Below are 24,770 nucleotides of genomic sequence, written 5' to 3'. Positions count from 1 at the left end.
ACTTTCTTTTGAGAGCAACTTTCAGATGACTAATTCTTTAAATGCAGGGTCTCACTGTGTATCCCTGGCTGGGCTGGAGCTCTCTGTGTAGACCAGGCTGTCCTTGAACTCACATCATCCACCGCTAACTCCAGCCTCTTAAACAGATCTCTAAGATCTCTGTAATCCTAATTAATTTATAGGAAAGCAGGGCATGCTTTTTAGTGTTAATGGTATGATTTTGTGTGCAAGGAGGTTATGTGTACATCCTTGGGTTTTGTAAAGGGAACACATTAATTAACCACGCTCACGGCAGCTTGTGTGTTTGCGTTGCCTTCTCCTCTTGGGCAGCTTGTCTGTCCTGGGATAGATTTGGGTCTCTGGGCTTTTACTTTAGACTGAAATGGGTCCTATCCTGATACTGCAGTGTCTGCTCTAAACTTTGTTGTCTTCTTTAGTAGTGTGACAGTGTCACATTCGGCTTGGGTAGTTACCTGTCTAAGGCTGCAGTGGAATATTTTTACTTTTCTTTGCTTTTTCTTGAGCTCACACAACATAACGTTGAGTTGCTTTAAACCTCCAAATGCCAGCTTATCACACTTGAGAATGTTTGGTGTTGATTAGCAAGTGAAGCACAGCCCTGTGATGTGAGGGGATGGCAGGGGTGAAGTGAATGAGCCTCATTTGGAATTGAGTAACCTGTGTGATATTACGCAGGACTGATAAAGAAATGTTAGAATAATTAGACATAATTAGAATAATAATATCTGTCTTTGTAGATTATGAAGAATGTTCTAAATTTTAAGAAAATATATTTTGAAACCAGGCCATTCTGTCTTGTTTGGCCATGAACTCTTGGTTTCAAGTAATACTTTCTTAGTCTCTAAAATAGGTGTCCCACAGCCATGCTCTAGTATGCCAGGACAAAATAATTTTCCACGTCCTAAAACTTACAGACGAAATAAGATTAAAAGCAATCTAGTAAATCTCCAATGTTGGCAGAAATGACAGTGCTACCTACATTGTTAAAAACATAGATTGACAACAGAAGATCAGTTATTAAAAAGCAAAAAGCCAGTTTCCTTGGGGCTAGAGCAATGACCCAGAGATTAAGAGCACTGTTTGCTCTTCTACAGGTTCAAGTCCCAGCACCTACGTGGCAGCTCTTCACTGTCTGTAACTCCAGTTTCAGGGGATCTGATACTCTCTTCTGGCCTCCTCAGACACCAAGCATACAAGTAGTGCACAGGCGTACATGGAGGCAAGACACCCTTCCACATAAAATAAAAATTCAAAAAGGCAGTTCCCGAAGAGGATGTACCCATTGCTAGCACACACAGAAAAGGATTTATGTGCCCAGTGTGCTAACACATGTCTGTAACTTGAGCATTTGGAAGGCTGGCATGGGACCATCACAGGTTTGAGGCCCCACGGGCCTTCTGCAAGTTTAAGACTAGCCTGACCTACATGGTGAGACCCTGCCCTCCAGAATAGAAGGAAAAAGTTTTATTTCCTTAACAATCACAGTTTTTCTCTTAGCAGTTGTTAGGCTTGGCAGATGCTGTGATGCTCTTGGTGAAAATTTGTTGACATAAACACCTATACCTGTGGGGCGTGGGGAGCTTACATTCGAGAATATGTAGGGCTCTTAAGGGAATTATAATAAATAAGCACAAACTCACACATAAAGTTATCACCACGCAGGTGATTTTTTTTGATTGAGATTAATATATATATATGTGTGTGTGTGTGTGTGTCTGTGTGTGTGTGAAAAAAAACACAACCCAGCAGCAATCTGGAAATTTAATCATACTAGTGATATTTGAAACTATGAGTATATGAAACTGTATCTGTATGATACAGTGTTAGAAAGGAACATTTTGGTTTGCATTTATTTTTTTTTCCTTTTTTAAAAAATTATTTATTTATTTTACATCCAGTTTGTAGATCCCTCACTCCTCCCAGTCTGACCCTCCCTTTGTTTCCCCTAAACTCCTTCCCCAACAACTCAGGGAAGGGTAGCCTCCAACCACCCACTCCAACATATCCAGTTGTATCAGGACTGAGCATATCCTCTTCCACTGTGGCCTGACAAGGTAGCTCGACCAGGGGAAAGTGATCAAAAAGCCTGCAAGAGTCCATGTCTGAGACAGCCCCCGTTCTCCTTACTAGGACACACATGTGAGGACTGAGATGCCCATCAGCTACATATGTGTAGGTGGCTAAGGTATAGTCCATGCATGGTCCTTGGTTGGTGCTTCAGGCTCCACAGCCTCCCCTGGGCTCTGGTTAATTGGCTCTGTTGGTCTTCTTGTGGAGCTCCTGTTCTCTCTGGGTCCTTCTGTTCTTCCCCCAACTCATCCATAAGTCTCCCTGCACTCCACCTAATGATTAGTTTTGGGTCTCTACATTTGTGTCCATCAGCTGCAGGGTGGAGCAACTCAGAGGACAGCTATGGTAGGCTCTCACCTGTAAGCCTAGCAGAGTATTGTTAATCATGTCGGGTTGAGTCTCAGCTTGGGCCCATCATTGGTTGGACATTCCCTCAATCTCCACTCTTTTTGTCCCTATACATCTTGTAGACTGGGTAAATTTTGGGTCGAAGTTTTTGTGGGTGGGCTGGTGTTCCCCTCCTTCCACTAGGAGTCATGTTTACTTAGAAGGTGGCCTCTTTAGTCTCCATGACCCCTGTTACTAGGCATCTCAGCTTAGTTCACACCCATATCCTCCCAGGAGCCTACCCTGTCACAGGTCTCCAGCTTGTCACAGAGAAGACCCCACCCAGGGTTTCTCTTCTCTCCAAAGCCCTCTGTGTTCCCACCCTAGCTCTTCCCAGGTCTAATACTGTCTTTCATTTCTCTCCATTTATAAAGCCTATTTTGGGTGGTTGTTTTGATGGCAGTAGGATTAGAGCAGGACTATACTCAGTGATGTGTTGGAAACAGAAACATGAGAAAAAGACCAGGAATATATTCAGTGAGATGCTAAGGGGAGCTGTGTGCTTCAGGATGTTGGTCCTGTGTGGTCCAGTTTTTCTTCAGTGTGCATGGGCTTTTGTAATAATAATAAAACAAAAAACAGTGAACACTATTTACTTAAAACTGTCTCTTTAATGACCTTTCGATGCTAGGGAATGGGATCTAACAGGCCTTGGACAGAGGTTCATTTCTTGAGGGAAGGCTGTTTATCACCGGGAAGAATTTTGAATTTCTATAGAGGGGGCAGTGAGTTCCTGTTTCATGGAACTTACTAAGATGGTGCAGTGGGAAGCACAGCTCCTGTGTGCAGTCTCCTCAGATGTGATGTCTGAAAGAAAATGTTCTGTCTACAGCAAAATGAGTTTTAATTGGCTTGAGGAAACTTTTAGGCTACTATTTATTACTAAAGTGCAGTTTGTTGATACCCTGTAAGGGCTGTTGATTAGTCACATGTCAGTTGCTCATGCTGGTGGGTGTTCTCCTTCCCACTGTTCCCTGCAGCCTTGACAGCTATGCCTCATAATGGATTTATTGACAAAAATCTTTTGGTACTGTTTGTGATTATAAAGTCATCACCACAATATTTTCAGTTGTTTGATTTCTTGAAGGTTTCTACAGAACATTTATACCCTTAGCTGTAGTTTAAAGGCAAACAACTGTTTCATTAATATTTAGTTCTAGATTTTGGAGAAGATGTATACTATCTTCTTATTTTAAAAATCAACATGGTGAGACAAATTACTGAGTGGATGCATTCATGTGCGTGTTTGTGTCTCTCTGTGCCTATGTGTCTATACATAATACTCAAAGCATTTACAAAGGAACACAGCCTGGGTCAACAAGAAGGGGACCTTTGAGGTGGAGGGGCATGTAGACTTGGGTAGTTAGCATTTTAAAAATAGCAGGTATTTCCTTTCCTGTAGGATTGAAGTTTTCACAGGTCCTTTAAGAAGTATCCAGAGAAGAGCATGTCTGATTGCATGCGGGTTGATGCCCCAGGTCCCGCCTCTGAGAAAAAGGTATCGGACGGGTCTGATGCTCTTTGGGTGGATGACACCTAAATGAACATCGGTACAAAGTCCCAATTTATTTCTAATATCAGAGATCAGACCTCTACTCTTGCCTGATGCGTCTAAAACAAAAAGGGGGAACTGTAGAGAGCTGCGGAATGCTATGCCTTAAAGATGGAGCTGGTTTCTGCCTTCCACCTTCCCGATGGTGAGTGCTCTCTGTCACGAACAATTCCACATTTGGCTAAGGCTGAGGATCTGGCTTGCTTCCATGTATGTGGACCTATCTGCATTGCACACGTGGCACGCCTGGGTTGGCTACCCAGAGGCTATTTAAGCTGTGGGCTGGCTTTCCCCAGGGTCTGAGGATTGTTCAAGGTTCCTGAATAAACTGCATTGAAAAAAAAAAAAAAAAAAAGAAGTATCTGGGAACACACAAGGATCTACCATGTGATGTGGATTTGGAGACCTGTGAGGTTGTTACTTTTTCATACCTCAGGTGCTTTAAGTTGTGAGGGAATCAGGAGTAAAGGAAGTCTGCATCAAAAACTAATCACATTGTGTACCAATATTAAGATTCAGTGTCTCAGTGTGACCCCCTGGGTGAGAAAGCTGCTGCGCTGCTGTGACCGCCCGTGATTTGTGCTACAAAGGGGCTTGCTTTCTCCCTGCCAGCCGTAATCCGGGAATGGCAGATATTTAGAAGAATTCCAGCCCAGCGATGGAGGGGAAAGTCCATGATGCCTCTCCTGTCTGCTCTAGATTTGAACATATCTCTGCCTAAAGAAGAAACACTGCAAAATACCCAGGAAGCACCTGCGATGATGCCTGCATCAGAATGACAGAGGAGTCACCTCGGATTGATTTAGCAAACACTAATTATGTTGCTAATGTGTACTGAGGCACTGGCTCTTTCCTAGTGGCAAAAATTAACATTGTTGTGGCTTTGAGCTGATCTTTTGTTAGTGGTTTGGGAGTAGTTTATAGAAAGTACAGAGTTTGTTTCTTATAATTGATAGTGCAACGGGAGAGGCTAAGGCTAAAAGAAGTGATGACTGAAGTTTTTCTGTAGAAAGAAGTGTGTATTTCTGTATCAAGATGCCTGATGTAGGTTACTTATTAAAGAAGTTTTGTTTAGTTCACAGTTTGGGAGACCCAGAGGCTAGCTCAGTGCCTGGCTACATAATATGGTGGGGAGAGTGGTGGAAGCATGGTCAGAGGCAAACGGGTAGATCCCAGGCTTGGAATGACAGATGTCATTGTTGGAGTCTTACACAGGTCTCTTACACAGGTCTTGCTCTCCAGCACCGTCTGATCTGGAACTTGATATATAGAACAGGCTGGCTTTGGACTCACAGAGATGGGCCAAGGTCACTATGCTGGCTTGAGGAAAAAAAATAGACATTAAGATGATGAAAATGCTCACATGTCTATGTTTACAGTACTGCTATTGAATTTGAATGTGCATGTGAATTCACTGAGAGTCACTCTTAGAAGCAGATTCAGAGTGAAGATCTGAGGGGGCCTGAGAATGGCATTCACACTGTGACAAGGGTTTATGGAACCAGCTTTGGAGTCTACTCTATAGCTATGAACTTAGTTCTCCCACTTGGGAGATACGTGTCGTTAAAATTATTTCCCCAGGGGAGACAAAAGCAATGTTTACTCTTCCTTCCGAGATCTCAAGGAGGAAAGATTCCACCAAAGCTCACTTGGAAATCAGTTCCTTGCTTGGACTTCCTTACCCGAGCCTAGCTGAGGGCTTGTTACAGGGCTGTGGGCACTCTTCCCACAACTGGCTGCACCTGGAAAGCCTTTCCCAGCAGAGACGATACCTTGCCTGTGCTGCATAGTTGGATCTTTTCCAGCTTCTTTATGCTGCAGCCCCTCCTGAGGCCACGTGCAGCATGGCTAGGCGGTAGGAGCAGCTGCGTAGTCAGGACAGAATCTCCCATATTGCACCTCTCTGCTGGAGAAGGGTGAATTATTGATTAGCTCAGCCAGGATGATCTTTGCAAGGGGGCACAGCTGAACTCCCCAAGAGGGCAGTTGCTTGACTTGGAGGACAGCCATTCATGACAAGCAATTATTTAGTTCATGAAGACAAACTGTAACAGTTAATGGGTAGAATAGAAAAATAAATATCATAATTTAGGAAGAGCTGAAGATGAACTTTTTCTCCTTGGTTCTGTTTATTACTCATGAGAGCCTTGTGTGTATGTCATAAGCCACTAAAACCAAGTTGTTGGAGGGTGGTCTAATGCTGATTACTGGCCCTCAAGATTTGGTTACTGCCTGCTGGATACACCCATTCTTGTTTTTGTAAACCTGCCTAAAACATTATATCTGGTTGGTTCATTAAATGGCCTCTACCTGGGCAGGGCAGAATGGGGTATGCGTGGCTAAGGTTCTTGGGCTTTGGAGGACAGAAGAGTCATGAGAATCGGGGGGACAGATGGACAGGAAGAGAGGAAAAAGGAGGACACCACCATGTGTTAGCCTGGAGAAGAAACCACATGGGGCCAGGAGGAATGACTCCAACAATGACATGAAAAGGCCCAAATGAAAAATAAAAGCAATTATTTATAAGATTACAGGTGGAGGAGAGGATGGTTAAGGAGGATGGCATTGGATGGGGGCTGGGAGATGGATGGTGAGGTGATTCAGACAACATAGGTAGGACTATCTGTCTGGCCCAAGGTAAATAAGACAATTATAAAATCTAACAGGTGTCTTATTATTTGTGATATCAGGTTAGGTAATACCACTGTGAAATCTTAGGGCTAATTAATAGCCATTATATAGCTTGACACTCTTATTTTTTTTTTTAATTTACCACAACACCAAGTACTTAAACTGATATCAGAACCCAGCCTGTGATATCACCGTATGACTCTGAGTTAAGTTAAAGCATGTACAAAATACTGCTCTCACTGTAGTAACAAAGAAGTAATTAATAATAAGATTATTTTAGTGATGGTTTCTAACAACTAGATAATAATTTAGAATGCTTTAGAATATGTCTACTTCATTGCTCTCCTTAAAATTTTTAATTTGTGTGTACATGCTTGCCCTGGAATAGAAAACGTTTATACTCCATCAGTGGCAGCACAGAAAAGATGACTTCCTTTAATTTTTTTTTTATTTTCTAGAATTTTATACATGTATGCAATGAAATATGATCACGCCTACTCCCATTTCACCCTTCCAGTCCCCCTGACCCGCCCCCTCATGTTTCTGTCTTCTTCCTTCTTATAACCCACCCGTGACTTCCTTTTGATATAAGATATGGAGAGCAGATGTTACAGTCCTGCCACTTTGACTAAACACAGATCTCAGGATGTTCCCACGGCTCCTGATACTTACATGGTTTATGATTACCACTGTAAGTTAGCTTGAGTCAGGGGCGTGCACACGAGTTGTAGGGATATGGCTGTGAGCCTATGTGCACTGTCTTCTTCTAGCCTACATGTCAGTACAAGCTGCTTCTGCGTCATGTGTTCTAGGCCTACATCCAAGTCTAATGTGTGCTTCTTTCTTAGTACTGTCTCTCCCTCTTCTGGTCTGTCTTTACTCCCTACGCAGCAGATCTGAACGCTATAGACCAGTGCTTCTCACCTTCCTAACGCTGCGACCCTTTCATACAGTTCCTCATGTTGTGCTGACCCCCAACCATAAGGTTATTTTTGTTACTATCTCATAACTGTAACTTTGCTATTAATCATAATGTAAATATCTGATATGCAGGATTTCTGGTATTTGACCCCTGTGAAAGGGTTGGGGTCACCTCCCACAGGTTGAGAAACACTGCCTTAGACTCTTAAAATTGAGGACCTCAAACCATTTTTATTTGTGTTCAAACTATCAGCCATTCCTCAGTAGAAAGATAACTTTAGCAAAGCCTGTTCACTAACTTGTTTTTAAAATATGTTGCCTGTCAACGTAAATAACATTTCATGAGAAATAACTAGTTTCCATTTCTTCTCCATTGTTTGCAAGTCATTCTAACGTGTAACTTAACAGTCAGCACCAGGGCTTCCTGTCTGCTCCGGCATCCTGTTGTAACACGGTGCCATGCACCATCTAGCCCCTGGGAAACCACTGGTCGCTTTGGAGAGAAGAATAAAGGAGGGTCATTACATTGTGTTGTTAGCAAAGCCCTTTTGCAGTGCAGATCTTTCAGGAAGGGCTCTGAGTCACCTGGCATCTTTCTTCTTCCTGGGCTGAGGAAGAAAGAGATGTCCTGACTGCCATGGCCTCAGAAGGGCATGTTTCTCAAGGGCAGTTTGCCCAGGGCCCTCCACACTTCTTTACTAACCCTGACTTTGCTGCAGCTGGTAGTCTCCAGCTGATGTGGCACTCTGGTTTCCTCTAAGGTGCCTGCATTTTGTCCTGCTAAGTCTGTTGAAGGCCTTTCCCCCTCAGTTTATAGATGAATGATGCACTAAGGGGATGGACTCTGTTCAGTGTTCATGCTTCCCACAAATTGTCCAAATCTATGGTTCTTTTCTATTAACAAACATTGATAACAAAACAAATGAACCCCAGGGGACATATTAGTGGCAGATATGAAGCGATTATTTAAAAGTGAAAGCTTATTTTTTATTGTGTACTCAGACCTTTGGTTGAGTTTTGTTTCAAAGAAATGCCTATAGTAATGTTTTCTTCTAGTGATGAATTCCTAATTTGTAAAATAGAATTAGATATGTATTACCTTTTTTGGTATCGTATCTCACAAAGAGCCGGTCTGATGTTTAATCTATAATGACAGAAGAACATCCTGACACTGTGAGAAAATACCTAAGGCAAACAACATAAAATGAGGAAAGGTTTATTTGAGAAGTTTTAGCACATCCACCTTCCTTGGGCTCAGGCTAGCATGTTATACCACAGTGGGAACATGTGTTGGAGGCAGCCTGTTCACTTACTTGCAGCCAGGAAGCAAAATGAGAGCAGAGAGCCCTAGGGTTTCACTTTCCCTTTTGTTGTGATTTGAATCTGAAATGACCCACAGACTCATGTTTTAAAAACTTGTTCCCAGAGGCTGGCAACATCTGAGAAGGCAATGGAACCTTTAGGAGGAGGGATCTGGCTGGCAAAACTAGCTCATTGGAAAGGTTATGTAATCTGGCTGGCTCCACTGAAAGGTGACATCTTCATCACATCATTCTGCATCATGAAATCATGAATGCTGCCACACCTTGCCCGTGATGCACAGGAATCTTGGAAACCACAAGCTAAAATGAACCTTTTCTCTCCTAAGTTGTTTCTGTCAGGTACTTTGGTCACTACTACACAAAAACAGTGTTCTCCAAGTGTACACCCTGGTAACCTAACTTCCTCTCATTAGGCCCCACTTTCTGAATGTTCCATTACCATGGCAACACAGATTGCTAAGCAGGCTATTGGCCCTTGGCCCTTGGGGGACACTCAGTGTGCAAACTGATTTTTCTGGTGGTTTGCCACTTGAACAAGTTTGAAAATACTTGCACAGTGCAAATTGGAAAGAAATGTGTGGGCTTAATTTGATGCTTTTTTTGACTTATTTAGGGCTACTATTGATGTGACGAAACACCATGACCAAAAGCGACTTGGGGAGGAAAGAGTTTATTTCACTAATAGGCCATATAACAGTTGATTATCAAAAGCAGTGAGGCCGGAACTCAAGCAGGACAGGAACCTGGAGGCAGGAGCTGCTGCATATCATGCAGGAATGCTGCTTACTGGCTTGCTCCTCATGGCTTGCTCAGCCAGCTTTCTTATAGAACCTAGGAATGGCAGCCAAAGGATGGCACCACCCATGATGGGCTGGGTCCTCCCCCATCAATCACTAATTAAGAAAATGCCCTACAGCTGGACTTTATGCAGGCATTTTCTCAATAGAGGTTCCCTCCCTTCAGATGACTCTAGCTTGTGTCAAGTTGACAGAAAACTAGTCAGGGCATCCTTGTATAGCATAAAACAAAGGCATGAGGGAGAGGTCCTTTCAGTAACCTCCCTGACTTAGACACTGCACCTGATACATGATTTCTTTTACATTTCTTCCTTGTGTTTTCCTCAAACTTATGGCAGAGAGCTTGACTATGAAGAGTGAGTCAGGGAATTGCAAAGACAGAGAAACAATCTATTTATTAGGTAGCCAACCTGATGCTGGGTGCATCTACCTTGTCTGTTAGCTGTATTGTTTCATATGCTGCAGATGTGTCAAGATGTGTTGAGTGAGCATCTACTAGATACTTCAAAAGCATAATGGAAAAGCTAGGACAGTCGCTACAGTAGCCTTCACTGCATGGGTTAACAGTGCCGGTCTGTGATGGTTTGATTAGAGTGGCACCCAGAAGCTTATAGAATCAAATGTGTAGTCGCCAGGGAGTGGCAGTATTTGAAAGTATTAGAAGGATTAGGAGGTGTGGCCTTGTTGGACTAAGTGTGTCACTGAGGGTGGTCTTTGAGGTTTTAAAAGCCCATGCCAAGCCTGGTGTCTCTCTCTTGGCCTTCGGATCAGGATATAGCTCTCAGCTACTGCTCGAGTGTCATGTGTGCTCCCATGCCCCACTGTGATGATAAGGGACTAAACCTCTGAAACTGTGCATCCCTAGTTAAACGTGTTCTTTTGTAAGAGTTGCCTTGGTCACGGTGTTATTCATAGCAGAGAACACTGACTGGGACACAGTTCAATGGAGGGTGACGTTTTCATGTACTTTCATGACTGAACTGTTGTTAGAGACCATCTTACACTGTATTTTCTTTGAAGAATAATCCAACACTATTTTTTTCTTGATGTAAGGAACTTAAGGGAAAAAAAGATTTACCTGGCTGGGGTTTCAGCCTGTGGTCATGTGACTCCTGCTTCTGGGCCTGATTAGGTAGACTATGGCAGTACGACATGGTGGAAGGTGGTCCTGTGGTAAGTAGGATATGGCACTACAGCCTGGTGGAGGGAAGATACCTCGTGAACAGCAGGCAGAGAGACAAGGTTACCCTTCAAGGCACATTTCCATTGACATCTGTTCTTCAACCCAGCTTCATCTCTAACAGCTCAGCCAGCTATGAGCTGACCAAAGCATCCTCGTCGCTAGTCACCCTCAGTAGTGTCATCAGCTGGGAGCTTGCCTTCAACACAGGCACCTTTTGGGGAACACATTTATACCCAGTACTGACCATCTCAGTGCACTGTAAAGAGAGTGCCACAGACTATGTGGAGACAAACTTTAGATCTTCTTGCTAAATAATACCTGCATTTCTTTTTGTAAAGCAGGGATTAACACAGGATCGAAGGCAAGTGAGTGCAGATGTGGCTGGCTGGGGGCCAGCCCTCTGAAGCCACAGACTACCCTGTCAATCCCAAAGGCATAGGAAGCCCCAGTGTATTCATGTCAGAACTGTTGTGAGGCAGTCCTCTTGTGTTTCCTTTGAAGAACTTTTCCTTACCGAGGGCTGGATCTCTGACCCACAAAGCCTTGAAAGAAAATTCCTTTGCCAAAAGGGAGTTGAAAGTTGCTGCACGTGACTTGACACATCGTGTTTACTTAAGCAGCTTCAAGGGAGATCTTTGCACTTAGCCGCGTTGACTTAGAGGAAAAGGGTTCCTTGTTCAGCTGATTCCGTGTGGACTTTACAGTTCAGTGTGATGTGTCTCAGAATCCTTTGGGCCCTGGCATGTTTAACTGCAGATATTTTGGGGGGATATTTTGTGCTGAAACGGCACAACTTTGCATAACACTTGAAATATGTCTTGAGACATTCTTAAAGCTAGCTAGAAAGAAGAAACAGTGCTCGCAGGAGCTGAAGCTTTTCTCAGGGACGACAGGTTATCGTTCCTTTCCTGGTGTCAGATTAGTGAGTGAAGTGGAGGCTGAAAGCTGCCGTGTGTTCCCTCTTCACCCTAAAATGGGGCTTGCTGAGACAGGCACATTTCTGAAATAGTTGCTTGAAGTTCAAAACCCTCTTTTCCCGCCTGCTTATCCGCTTGCAGTCTTCACCGCAGTATCTTCATTGTTCAGGTGATGTGACGTAAAAACAACTGTCTATACTTTCTGTCTTAAATACCCGGTTCGGCTTCATGGTTTCCTGAACTAAGTAATTCACATGTTCAAATGTTGCATTTTTACTGTTTTTAATATTTTTGTTCTTAAAATGTGTATGCCATTGAGAATAGCAGTCATTTTCCCTAATTTGGCGGGTTGGGACAGGGTTTGGGTCGCATCCCTGTTAGAGAAGTGACCCTGCTGAGTGAGAGGCGTGTGATGCGCTTATATCAAAGCTGGGTTTGGGTTGCCCACAAGGCCCTGAAACACTGACTGTTCAGCTTTCTGTGGCTCATAGTTTGGGGTGGAGCTGCAGCACGAACCCGCCTCTAAGGTACATAGAACTTGTTTAGAGCCAAGCTGGCCTTTGAAACCAGGGTTAGGTTTTTCTACTTAAGACCATTTCTTGGAGATCGTTTAATTGTGCAAGATTTTTTGTAGTACTGTAACACAGGCCTACTTGACTTTTCTGCAATTTACTTTTAAATGTGGCTGCATGATGGAGAGAAGCTAGTAAATGTTAATTTTAGAGATGCTGGCAATCATAAAATCATACTGAATATCACATGTTAACAGTGGACTGTGCGCTTACTACATAGATAGAAGTGAGGGACAACAAATCCCGTGTGTGTGTGTGTGTGTGTGTGTGTGTGTGTGATGCTGTATATTAAAACTCAACTTATACATTGTTCCATATCTTAAACTAATCTTAAGGGGAAGAAGAAAAGGAACTCTTGTAAAATTTTCTTTACTATTTGTATTGGGTTTAAAAGGAAAAGTATATACTTTAAGTAAATTTATTCTTGAGCAAAAGAATGCTCAAGCTTGGGTAGTATAAAAATGGTGATATTAGGGGCTGGAGCTGCGACTCAGTGCTTAAGAGCATTGGCTACTGATGCCCCAGAGGACCTGGGTGTGATCCATAGCCTCTACACAATAACTCACTACCGTCTGTAACTCCAGTCCCAGGGGATCTGATGTCCTCATGTGGCCTCTAGGAGCACTGCACACATGCGCACGTTATTAAAAATCATGAAATTGGAATGTGTACACTAGTTGTCATCGTAATCACTGTGAGCTTATATGTGCAACTCTTGGTTGTGTCTGGAAAACAATGTTTCCTTGAATTCATCCTCCACCTCTGTGTCCCATAATCTTTCTGCTCTCTCTTTCCAGAAGTCCCTGGACCTTGAGAGGAGAGGTGTGCTATGTATATCCCATTAGGGCTGAGAACTCCATAGTCCATTATTCTCAGCATGTTGACTGGCTCTGGGCCTCTTTGTTGGCTGTCTTGAACATGTACATTAGAACGCTAATAGTGGTTGTAGGTAGCCATCTATATATTTTAACTTTTCCTTTTATACATTTCTGATTTGTACATTTTTTATTTCATTTTTCTGTGGTTATAAAAGTAATGATTTTGGAATAAAAACATCCCTTTTCCAAATGAAAACAAGTTTTAGAAAGAGTGCACACAATGACAGTCGCCATTTTAAATTCTGAGCTTTTCAGTGCTTTTACTGGAACATGTTATATTGAAAACAGATAATCTAGAAAAGATTGAGAAAGTCCCTATTTTCTTTCACAAACTGGAGTAACAAAATTAACTTTTATCATAATTATGAAGCTTTTAGTTCTATTTATTTTAGTGGCAACTTCTTAAGTAATAATTATGTCAGGTTTTGGTGTATATGTGTTTTTTCCTACTTTAAATGGTTTTAAGAAATTACTTACTAGTGTTTGTTTATGTGTTTTAATCTTGAAAATAAACAAAGTAAACACATTTACTTATGGAACACCTTTTTTTGAGATTCCAGTTCCACTTATCATTCAAGTGTCAAGTTTTTCATTTCTCATTATAGTAGTTTTGGGAAAGAGTGTTGAAATACCTCTGTGGTCCAGAAATTTTAAGAGTGAGAGAAAAGGCTCTCAAAATCTTAGCAAGCTAGTGTTAAATAAATTACTGCTGAATGCTTTGAGAGCCTTGGATGTGTTGAAAGTTTTGAATGTTTGGCATCTAGCCCGTATGCGGACTGTCTTTCGGGCCGATCGGTGGTGAAGCTAAGCAGCTGTTTCCCAGCGAGTGCTCTCCTGCCATTCTGAAAAATGCTTAGAAAGAGGCTACATCTCACTTAAAGCTGGGTGCTAGGAGTGGTCTGTGGGGTGGTGTCGTCGGTTTATACGGTAAGGATTCCCTCCCAGATGAAAGCTCTTACTGGCTTTCAAGTAGTTACTTCACAGAGTTTACTATGTGGCTATCTTCCCATGACTACATATCATTACAGGTCTGTGGACTCTGTACCCTCTGAGGCAAAGGCTGCAAGACACATCAGAGGGAAACACCAGCAGTGTATGTCAGAGACCTCAGATAATGGGAAACAATTACTTTTAAAGAATTAGTGTTGCCAGCATTACATAAGCAGGCAAAGGAAGGCAACTTTTTATTTCATTATCCTGAAAAACGTCTTTAAGCCTTTACTGTTTTGCTGACTTTATCTAAGAAAGTAATGTTTTATATTTGTTTTATGAATATAAGTTATTTTGAGATCAATCACAGCTGAGAATGGTGCATTTTGCCTGTCATTGGCATGCTTCTAATTGTAATCTATAAAGTAGAAGTGAATTGACATTACTAAGATTAACGTTGCTGTATGTGATGCTTCAGTCTCCACCCTTGTACCTCAAGTGATTTGTTTGTCTCTTTGAGGCATATTCTGTCCACATACATGTAGCTCAGGCTGGCTTCTTCCTCACAATCCTCTTTCTCAGCCTCCCAAGCCGGAGTATTACAGGTGTCAGTCACTTTATAGTGAGCATCTTTATAATAAAATGTCTGGCATTATTAAATAGGCTCATTAACTCATTTATTCATCAGTAGTTATTGATTGCTTTTTATATACTGGCTTTGCTTTCTATGCGCATGGCACTGGCTCTGTCACTGTGAGTAAAATAAGCATTTTAAAGATAATGATTGAACATCAGTTATGTATTAGGCATTGTTAAGTGTGGGGTTATGCTTTGTGGAAAGAGAAACACTGAATAAGAACTTAATAACTAAAGTAATTTCAGATAGTGGATCAGTCAGGGTGATCTAGAGGGACAGAACTTATAGAATGGTTCTCTCTCTTCCTCCATATTTACTTATTTAGATTTATTAGAATAGTTTACATGGTGTGGCCTAGATTGACTACCAGTGGAAGGTCCAAGAATTTCGTAGTTGTTCAGTCCATGAGGCTGGATGTCTCAGGTGGTCTTCAGTGTATGCCAGAATCCCAAAGAAGTAGGCTCTAATGCCAGTGAAGGGATGTACTTGCCAGTGAGAGTGGGAACAAGCAGGCAAAGAAGGAAAACTTTCTTCTTCCATGTCTTTCATGCAGTCTGCCAAGGGGAAGTGTAGCCCAGATCAAAGCTGTGTCTTCCCACCTCAAAAGATGGGAGTTAAAAATGGGTCTTCTCCATGTGGATCTCCGAGTGAGGGGAGCAGGGGCTGCCTCTGTCATGAATTGGATTGACTGCCCTTCAATCACTTGCCCCTGGCGATGTGGCCTTGTAAGGCGGTGGAGGAAGAGGATCCAGGCAGTCCTGATGAGACTTAACAAGCTATGGGCAGATGGCAATGGTGGAGAATTCCCCCTTTCAGTGGACTGGGGGAAGGAGATAAGGGAGAAGAGAGAGGGAGGGTAGGACTGGGGAGGGCCCTTCAATAAGGATATATAACTAATAAATTGTGAAAAAAAATAAAATTAAAAAACAACAAACACATAAAGTAAATGTGAGTCTTCCCACTTCACATGATTTAGTTAAGGAAAAAAAAAAAAAAAAAAACTCCCTCCCAGCTGTGCACAGCTGCTTGGGTTTTAGTTAATTCCAGATAGAGTCAAGTTGACAACCAAGAACAGTCATCACAGGTAGGAATTAGGACTTCAAAGACACCACCACAGGGAGAGTGATTAAGACCCTGGCCTGGTCTACTTTATGGTCTGTAGAGGAGATCAATATGAGTGTAATTAATCATAGGTGAATATCGCTGCCATAAAGAACAAAGGAAAGGTGCTGTGAGTGTATGTAAATGAAGTTGGGAGCTGGTTGGTTGTGAGAGTGGCAAGGGAAGAATACAGGAAGAAGTGACACTCTGCTGGGCTCCTGTAACAGCTGTGGCAAATCAAGAAGCTGGAACCACAGGGCTTGTCATTGTGGGAGCTGGAAAACGAAGGTCAGAGTTCGAGTGTGGCTGCTCTTTCTGAGGGCTGAGGACAGTCACTTTCCCACTGTCTGCTGGGGGTTGCTTGGAGGGATGCCTCACCCTCATCTGTACCATCTGCCCACATCATGCTCTCCCCATGTACTTTCTGTGTTATAAGGACATTGGTGCTATTGGATTAGGGGCCCACTGGCTCTAGTATAAGCCCATTTAAATGAGTGACAGTCACAATGTTTGTTCCCAAATAAGGTTGCACTCTGAAGTGATTGTTTTATTGCACTGTGATCTGATAAGATGCAGGAACTTGTTTCCTGAGCTACTTTAACTTAGGTATATTTAATCTGTTTCTGGAGAAAATAAATATGTTTTTAGAAAATATACTGTAAAGACCTTTTGCAGAAACTGTTTGCTCAGGGCCAGGGATAGTGTCTTGTTTTGTTGTTGTTTTAAAAAGAGAAACATAAAGATACCTTTGTAGACTAATGGAAATACTCCATATATGGGGAGAGTTGCGGGGGTTACAGAATGAGAATTTGTTGGTATGTTAAGCAGATGAGAGGACGTGGATCTGTGCACAGATAGAGACCAGCCTTAGACTTGGTCAGATAGGCTGGGGGTGCAGTAGATAAAGTGCACGTGTGTGGATTGGATTCGGGTCCCCAGAAAACACAGGAAAGCCTGGGAGACATGGCAGCCACCCGTAATCACAGCACCCATGAGGCAGAGACAAGGCGTCCTTTGGGAAATTTGGCTCTGAGCTTAGGTTTGGTGAGAGATCCTGCCTCAGCAAAGTGAGGAGCAATTGAGGGAACATACGAGACATCACCGTGGGGCCTCCACATTCATGTTTGTACTTAGACCTACACACGTGTATATACATACATGCTCAAATGCATGCATGTATAGACATACACACAGAGAGGCAGCCAGAGGGAGGAAGGGAGGGAGAAAGGAAGGAGGGGAGGGAGGGAGAATGCTGGCGCCACAGCAGGAGGCTAACAGGGTGCTGGCGTTTTAGTGATGGATGGTCTCTTCTGATTTCAAGTGTTACTAGTGTGGTTTAGAGAAGTGGTTCACTAGTTAGTGTGGGGAAAGGATTATGAGCCAGGGAAAGGTGTGAAAAATTAGCTGAAAAGAAAAGAGGAAGTACTCACGAAAGACAGTTTTCATCTTCGTGTGTTAGCACATGCCTGTAGTCCCTGGACTTAGGAGGCAGAGGCATGGAGGATGATGACCCTGAAAAGGGCCTGGGTGACAGTGTAAGACTGCCTCTGATCCACAGAAGGAAGCAAAAGACAGGCTGTCTACCAAGACTGAATGTTAAGGCTGACAGTAGTCAGATCTGATAGATGCCAGGAAGCAGTGAGAGAATGTCTTCAAAATAACAAACAAGATATGAGTGAAAGGGAGTTTGTGGACCATCAGAGACTACTCAGTTATTTACTCAAAGTTATAAATCAGTGTATTCCAGTGAGAAGGCAATTGAACCGGATGGAAAACATGAGTTACGAGAATCCTTATTAGCAAAGGAATGGGTATTTTGGATGTCCAGTTAGGTATTTAGTAGTAAAAATGCAAACATTAATATGTGAAACAATGTACTTAGGTATATCTACTAAAATATTGGTGAATTTGGGTTGTATATTTTCTGTAACAAATGCTTACGCAGTGTTCTTCCCTGTATAGTGAGTGGAAAATGAAGCTGCAAATGGTTTTTTAGAAGCTTCTGTTGCTTAAGCTGCATTTAGAAATGCCACTGTTTAGAAATGTCAGCTATAGTATGACCTTAGTCATACTATGAAAAGTTGAAAGGTACCATGTATATGACAGTGGCTTTCAAATATACTGAAGATTAGTACGCATATCTTTGATGTAGAGCTACCAGGCCAGGGAGAGCTCTGCTCCCGTTTATCTAAAAGCTTGTGTTTGGGCTCTGCTCCAGAAAAGATTGAGAATCTGTGTCTAGATACACTTTGGTTATCCTGTCTGCTTCAGTGTGTGCGTGTGTGTGTGTGTGTGTGTGTGTGTGTGTGTAAGCACTACAAACAGCCTGCGAGCTGTGCACATCAAGGAAAAGTGGCCTGCTTTACATTTCTCCATCAGGAAGGATGCAGGGCTGAGCTGTGAGCAGCAGCTGGAAGCAGACTCATTTCCACTGTATAAGGGTTAGGAAGTTGAGAAGACCATCAAGGGAAGGGAAGGTATTTGACTACTTGTCACTGTGAGGTTTTAAACCTTTGAATTTTCAAAATTAAAAAGTAATGTCTAAGTTTGATGTCTGAATGATGTGGTAGATAGAAATGAGATTTGCATGAGATTCTCAGGCCTCTGCTTTCAAGTCCCATTCAGCCCGGGATAGAATGGGAAGCCATGGCCAAGCCGCTTCTTCTCGGTGCACCAATATTAATAGTATTGACTTTTTCAGTTTCATTCTGTGAGCATTCACAGTGTTCAGAAGTAGCTCAAAGCTCCAAGCTCATGTCTGAGGTGGCTCCTTTTAATGTGATACTTAATAAGACCCAGAAACCACTGAAAACATAGAAAGCCCAGAGAGCTTTTTCAGGGAGCCTGTCTTAGCCAACAAAGTGATCTCTCTTCATTTAATTACATTATTGGAACATTTTACTTACTTCAACTGTGTGTTGTCACTAGAAAAACAATATTTTCATGCTGTTGGGTGTGCTGCTGGTGAATGCAAATCAAATAATTTTAGACTGATACTAGTGACTATTTTGATGGAGATTTTATTGCTGCTGTATCTAAAATAAAATGTTATGCTTCGCTTTAAAACAAGTTGGATCATAACAAAACAAATAAAAATAGAATGGATAGTGAGATGGCAGTTGATCTGTCAGGTCAACATTTCATTTTGCAAATAGTTAAAATAATTTAAAAGCTTTTAGTTTCCTTAAATTTGAGTTCTGAGTCACGGTAGTCTGAAGAGCACAGTAGTAGTGCTTAGAACGGCGATGCACACCTGCGGTAGAGGAGCAGGTCACAGTGAGTCTGTGTACACAGCTGTGTGGTGATGTCAGTTACACAGGGCGTTCACAGAGTCATGCAATGAGCCTCACCTCCAAAGCCCCGTCAGCCCCGTCTTGGAAATAGCTAGTTAAAGAATGCTTCAGAGGTTGACTGCGCTCTCCTCAGTGTCCCTAGCTATCCTCTACCTGAATGCAGAAATTTAGTCGTAAGTGTATGTTGGCCAATTTCTGAGAAAATTTGTACTTTTTGTTAAGGCTACTTCATATTTGTGATTCATGCTTTCATTGCCTCTATTACCTGCTGTGTTAGTACCAAATTGAGCATCCATTAAACTTTATTGCAGTTACATGGGCTCTTCTGGTGTATTTCACTAAACTTACAGAACTGAATTAATTTAGTCTATGTGAAAGCATCTTTTATCATTAATAAATTTTATTTAATCCATGGAGCTATTAGTTTTGGGTAACTTGTATGGTTTCATTCATAATAGGATATAAATAAATATTTTAAAACTAAGCTTTAGTGAAAATACAGATTTAGAATATATTCACAGGACTCAAGAATGTAGCAACGTATCTGATGCAGGTGGGTAAATGAGAAGTTCACATTGCCTGTGTGTTGCCATGGCATCACTTATAAAAGCACTCATCTGAGAGAGTTAACAGACTGTGGGGCTTTCAACTCACGTAAAGTGTGCCGTGTGCCCACTCAGCTCCACAGACAGCAGACACAGGCTCACTTCTTGTCCACAGGTACTTGAGTTCCTTTGTACCTGGAGAGAATATTAAGCAGCAGTTTGTAATTGCACAGTTGCTCTCTGAAGTCTACAGCATCTAGAGCAGGTCTATGCAGCACAAACAGCAGCATCTTTGTTAGGCCCTTAACTCTTTAGCATTTCAAAATGGATACTGCATCTGGGAAGGGCCTACATGTCCATTTCCACTCTAGAAAAAGTCACGTCAGTGTGGGCTTCGGTCGGGGGCAGGAGATTCCTTATTTTTCTTATTTAAACAATTTAATTTCCAAGCTGGGTGCAGAACCATGTTGTATTTTCAGTTCAGGTAGTTTGGGGTTTGACCTAGTGTTATCACAGCCCTTAGTCCAGCAGTGTTGCCAACTTAGCCATCTCGCAACCCCAAATCTGCTGTTTCGTATAACTAATATCTGCTCTAAGGATTATTACAATTGTGCAGCTCAAGGAGAGCCCAGAGCTCCCCAGTTAGGCTGGCTGGCCAGCAAGCCCTAGGGAGCCTCCTGTCTCCCACCTCCCTAGGGTGGGGTGGAGGTGTTGCCTGTGTGCCCTGTGCCCACATCCTCCTGCTGTGAGGCAAGCACTGACGGAACCCTTTCCCCAGTCCTGAAATTCATCATTTTGTGCAGCTAATGTGTGATATAATAAAGCATTAAAAATTTGTAGTTTAAGAAGACAGGAAATGCCAATTACCCTGATTTGATCCTTATAAATTATTGCATGTATCACATTATACTTCATAAATATGTATAATTGTGTCAATTAAAAATTAAAGAGAAGTAAGAGGGCCTTCAAGTAGTAGGAGAACCAATTCGATTGTATAGAGCAAAGAGCTATGGTATCAAAGTATTCCTTTTTAAGTGTGATTTACTCTTCAGGCATTTTAGATAACAGAAGGAAAAAAAAGGAAATCACAGTATATTCTTACACTTCACTAAGTGTAAGTGTTGAACTTACTTGGTTATTTGAGACCCCCTCCCCCACCCCAAATACCCCAGCTGGAAAGACAGTGGCAATAGGGATGTGGCTCCTGCCTGGGTGTGGGCATGTGACACGGGGAATGGAGGAGAGGCCCAGCTGTCGGCTGTCCTGTGCCGTGCTGTGACATGGGGCTTGGAGGCAGTGTGCGTGGCTATAACCTGCCTGCTTGGCCTCTGCAGCAGGGAGGGCGAAACAGACACAGCCTGCTCTCGAGATAGCTGCTGATTGCGCTTTAAAGTCTTGGCATGTGGAAAAAGCAGCACGTTAAGATTTCTCCCACGTGGCCAGGCATGGTGGTACACTGGGGAGGCAGAGGCAGGCCGATCTCTGTGAGTTCAAGGCCAGCCTGGTCTACAAAGAGAGTTCCAGGACAGCCAGGACTGTTACACAGAGAAACCCTGTCTTGAAAAACAAACAAAACAAAAGATTTCCACTTAAAAAAAAAAAAAAAGATTTCTCCATGTGAGGAGTGGTTTCACACTACTTTCTAGTACTTGGTAGTTGCTTGTAGTCTTCAAGTGCTTTCCTGTGAGATGGTTAGAGATGAAATATAAAATGAAGACTATTAATGAGGCTGTTAATGAGTCGATCTTTATTTTCACAGACAGCTAGATAGTCCCAATCCCAGCTTGAGTGTGTGAACATGGGGTGGAGATGCTGCGTTAGACCTCAGGGTAGGAGATGTAGACTTCCCTGTGGGAGCTACTTCAGAAGAGGTTGGTTCGCAGTGTTTGGATCGCTTTTCCCCTGTAGTCACACGGCTTCCACCATCCCTCTTCTTTCTTTCCCTCCTTTTGTCGTACAGAGAAGTCACAGTTATTAGCCTTAAACATTCAGTAAGCAGATAGTATATGAAACGTAAAAGAGTTGGCTAGCATATAGTCAGCAGTAGAGAATTTTCCCAACATCCACAAAGCCCTGTATTCAGTCCTCGGCATGGGAGAAGGCAGGTCTTGGGAGAACTTTTATAAAATTTGAGGTTAAAACACTCCTCACTTTTTAAAATTCACACTTCTTGTTTGATGTACCACAGATCCAAGTGGGAATAATGTGTTCTATTCCCAGATTTGTACATGAGAGTGCTTTATTTTCTCAAGTACATATAAAATATGTGTGCATACATAAATCAGATGGCTACGGTCTGTGTACAGAACTGCTGTGTCTCTATCCCAGGCTTACTTAGGCTTTCTTTGCAGGTGAGCCAGAGGCAATCACTAAACTCTTCATGGTTTTAGAAATGTCTTCTTTCCCTACCTAGAGTTAGTCTTTATTAGCAGGATCAAGATGTAAGTTTTTCAGAGGAACTAAAAACTTCTGGGCAAACTTGTACAAATCCTCAGTTGAACCTTTCAACTTCCAGAATCCAGAAATAAACATATGTTGCTATATGCAGATTTAATTACCTTCATAATATGTACCAAAGGGATGTTAATTGTATTTTTTGAAGTTAGAATCAGAAAAAGAAACATTCCTGTGACCTGTAAAATCTGTATGTTATTAGTGTGGACAGTTTGCTTTCTCTAGAATATCTGCTTCCAGAAACAGGATGGCACGAACACTGGGGATGCACTTCCTGTTTCGGCTTTCTCTCATTCTCTTACTCCTTAAAAAGGGCATGGGCAGGCTGACTACAAGGCTCACCAAGCCCTGTTACTGGAATTCAGTCCCCAAGTTCCATGTGGTAGAAGGAGAGAAGAGATCCCTATAGACTGCCCACTGTCCCTCCCACGTGCGCTGGTGTGTGCATACACACAGTGGGTGGACGGACGGATGGATGGATGGATGGATGGATGGATGGATGGATGGATGAAAAAAATATTTTAATTAAAAAAAGGCATACTCACTGGTCACCATGGGAATAGATAGTTCAAATCTTGAAATGCAATGAGAAGCCTTATAAAATTCAATTTTTAACAATCTCAAGAGACACAAAGTCATTAAGAACATAGTAGCAAGGACTGAGTTCTGTCACTCACTCCTGGCTCTCTCAAATCCGAGAAAGCTCCAGTTGTCTTGAGTGCCACCTCTAAGAAGTTTTTCTCAGTTGTCCAAAGTGACTGCTGATGGCCCCACAAAGTCCGTCTCTCTAAGGCTATGTCCTCAGCTTGGTGCTGCCAAGAGGGAGTAGAATCTTAAAGTATGGGGCCTCATGGGAAGTCTACAGTCCATTCTGAATACTCTGGAAGGGGATCTGGGTCCTTTCTTTTTCTCTTACTCTCCGGCCATGGGGTGAGCAGTTTTTGCTTAACCACAGGCCCAACAGCAATGGGAGCAGTCGTGTGTGTACTGTAACCTTCAAACCATAACCAAATAAGTCCTTTCTCGCCTCTATGTGGTTTCTCAGATACTTGTTATAATGACAGGAAGCTAACACAATTGATTAAAGCACCTGAGGTATTGTTACCAACAGCTAGCACTGAGAACAGTTGCTTCCAATGCTTACAATTCTCTAAACTTTTTTAAAGATTTGTTAGTGTGGGGATGTGTGCATTTGAACATGTACCAGAGTATGTGTATGTGTGCACGCATGTGCTTATTGAATGTTTGTGTATCTGCATGTGTATGTTGTCTCGATTTTTACATATGCCCATGTTTGTGTGTGCACACACGCGTGTGTTCATGCATGTGCCTGTGCATGTGCATAGGCCATAGTCGTGTAGGTCTGAGAAACTTTCGGGAGTTGCTTCTCTCCTCCGTAGAGTTTCAGAGACCCAGCTTGGCTCATCTGTCTTTCTAGGCCATCTTGCTGACTTCCAAAGTTAAAACTCTTTGATGAAAGTAAAAAGTGTGTTTTAATTTTACGCAAGAATAAAGATTGTTTTAGAAGTTTGTGGCAGTTGCACTTCTCCATATAAAAGGTCTTCATTTGTGAGCTTGATTCTTGGTTCTGGTTTGTCTTCGAAAAGCCAGCAGGGTGTGGATTTGAATTCCAAGGCATCTCCCTTGGCAGAGGAAGGAGTGAGTATCGAATTGCCTAAGGTCCCTCAGGGATGGGAGAGAGCGTGTATAATGTTTCTTCAGTGAGGCCGAGGGCTGTGCTGACTGTGTGATACTAAGGGGATATATGACTTCAGAACACTGAATAGAGTCCTAAGGAGGACTCCTTGGACTCCGACTGTGATAGCCAGTAAAGCAATGCTATTCGTTGACTCAACGGAGCTGATGCCTTAACTTAGGAACAAAACAAAGAGCTTGCTAGTTAAATTTCTGTGGCTCCTCAGAACTGTTTTTATCTTTTGTCTCCTATTGTGTAAGGTACTGGCAGTGACAGGCCTTTGCAAAGGATGAGTACTGACTAAAACTCCTAACATTGTAGTGTGACTCTCTCTTCTCAGTGCTTCGCTGTTTGGTTTTAAAGCAAACATCATCTTGGCAGTACCTGGTTGTTAACTTGGGACTCAAGTGCAATGTCCTACCTAGGAAATACAGTATTGTATTTAGTATCTTGCTATCAGTAATTGTATGAGGGCTGAGGAGATGGCTCTGCAGATAAAGGTGCTTACTTGAAAGCCTGAGGAACTGAGTTTGGGCTCCAAGACCCCCGTAGTTGAAGGAGAGAACTGACTCCCACACCTTGTTCTCTGCACTGGACACATCATGGTAGTATTAACACATTCACACACACACAAGATGTAACTTAAAAAATAATTATGTAAGCTTATTTTTTGTTGTTGTTGTGCCTAATCCAATGCTCTGCTTTCTGCACGTCAAGCCATTTTCATGATAAGATTAGGTTGTGAGCTTTATAATTAAGGAGTCTAAACAAATGAAACATTTTCCTCCTATACTTGTACTAGAAGTACTGCAATCCTAGGTTATGTGAGTCGCACCTGGACTATGTTAACAGGGAAACCTATT

The 24,770-nt window shown here is 42.4% G+C and overlaps 1 protein-coding gene across 10 annotated transcripts in view; it reads left to right on the top strand.

Moving 5' to 3' along the window:
• Disp1 (dispatched RND transporter family member 1) overlaps positions 1–24,770 on the top strand; it is a 145,504-nt gene that overhangs the window by 49,490 nt on the left and 71,244 nt on the right. The gene's annotated exons all lie outside the window — the stretch shown is intronic.

This window comes from Meriones unguiculatus, chromosome 11 (genome assembly GCF_030254825.1).
Source record: "Meriones unguiculatus strain TT.TT164.6M chromosome 11, Bangor_MerUng_6.1, whole genome shotgun sequence".
In the NCBI taxonomy this organism is placed as follows: domain Eukaryota; kingdom Metazoa; phylum Chordata; class Mammalia; order Rodentia; family Muridae; genus Meriones; species Meriones unguiculatus.
Note: the sequence above shows the minus strand (reverse complement) of the source record. Positions and strands in the feature narration are given on the sequence as shown.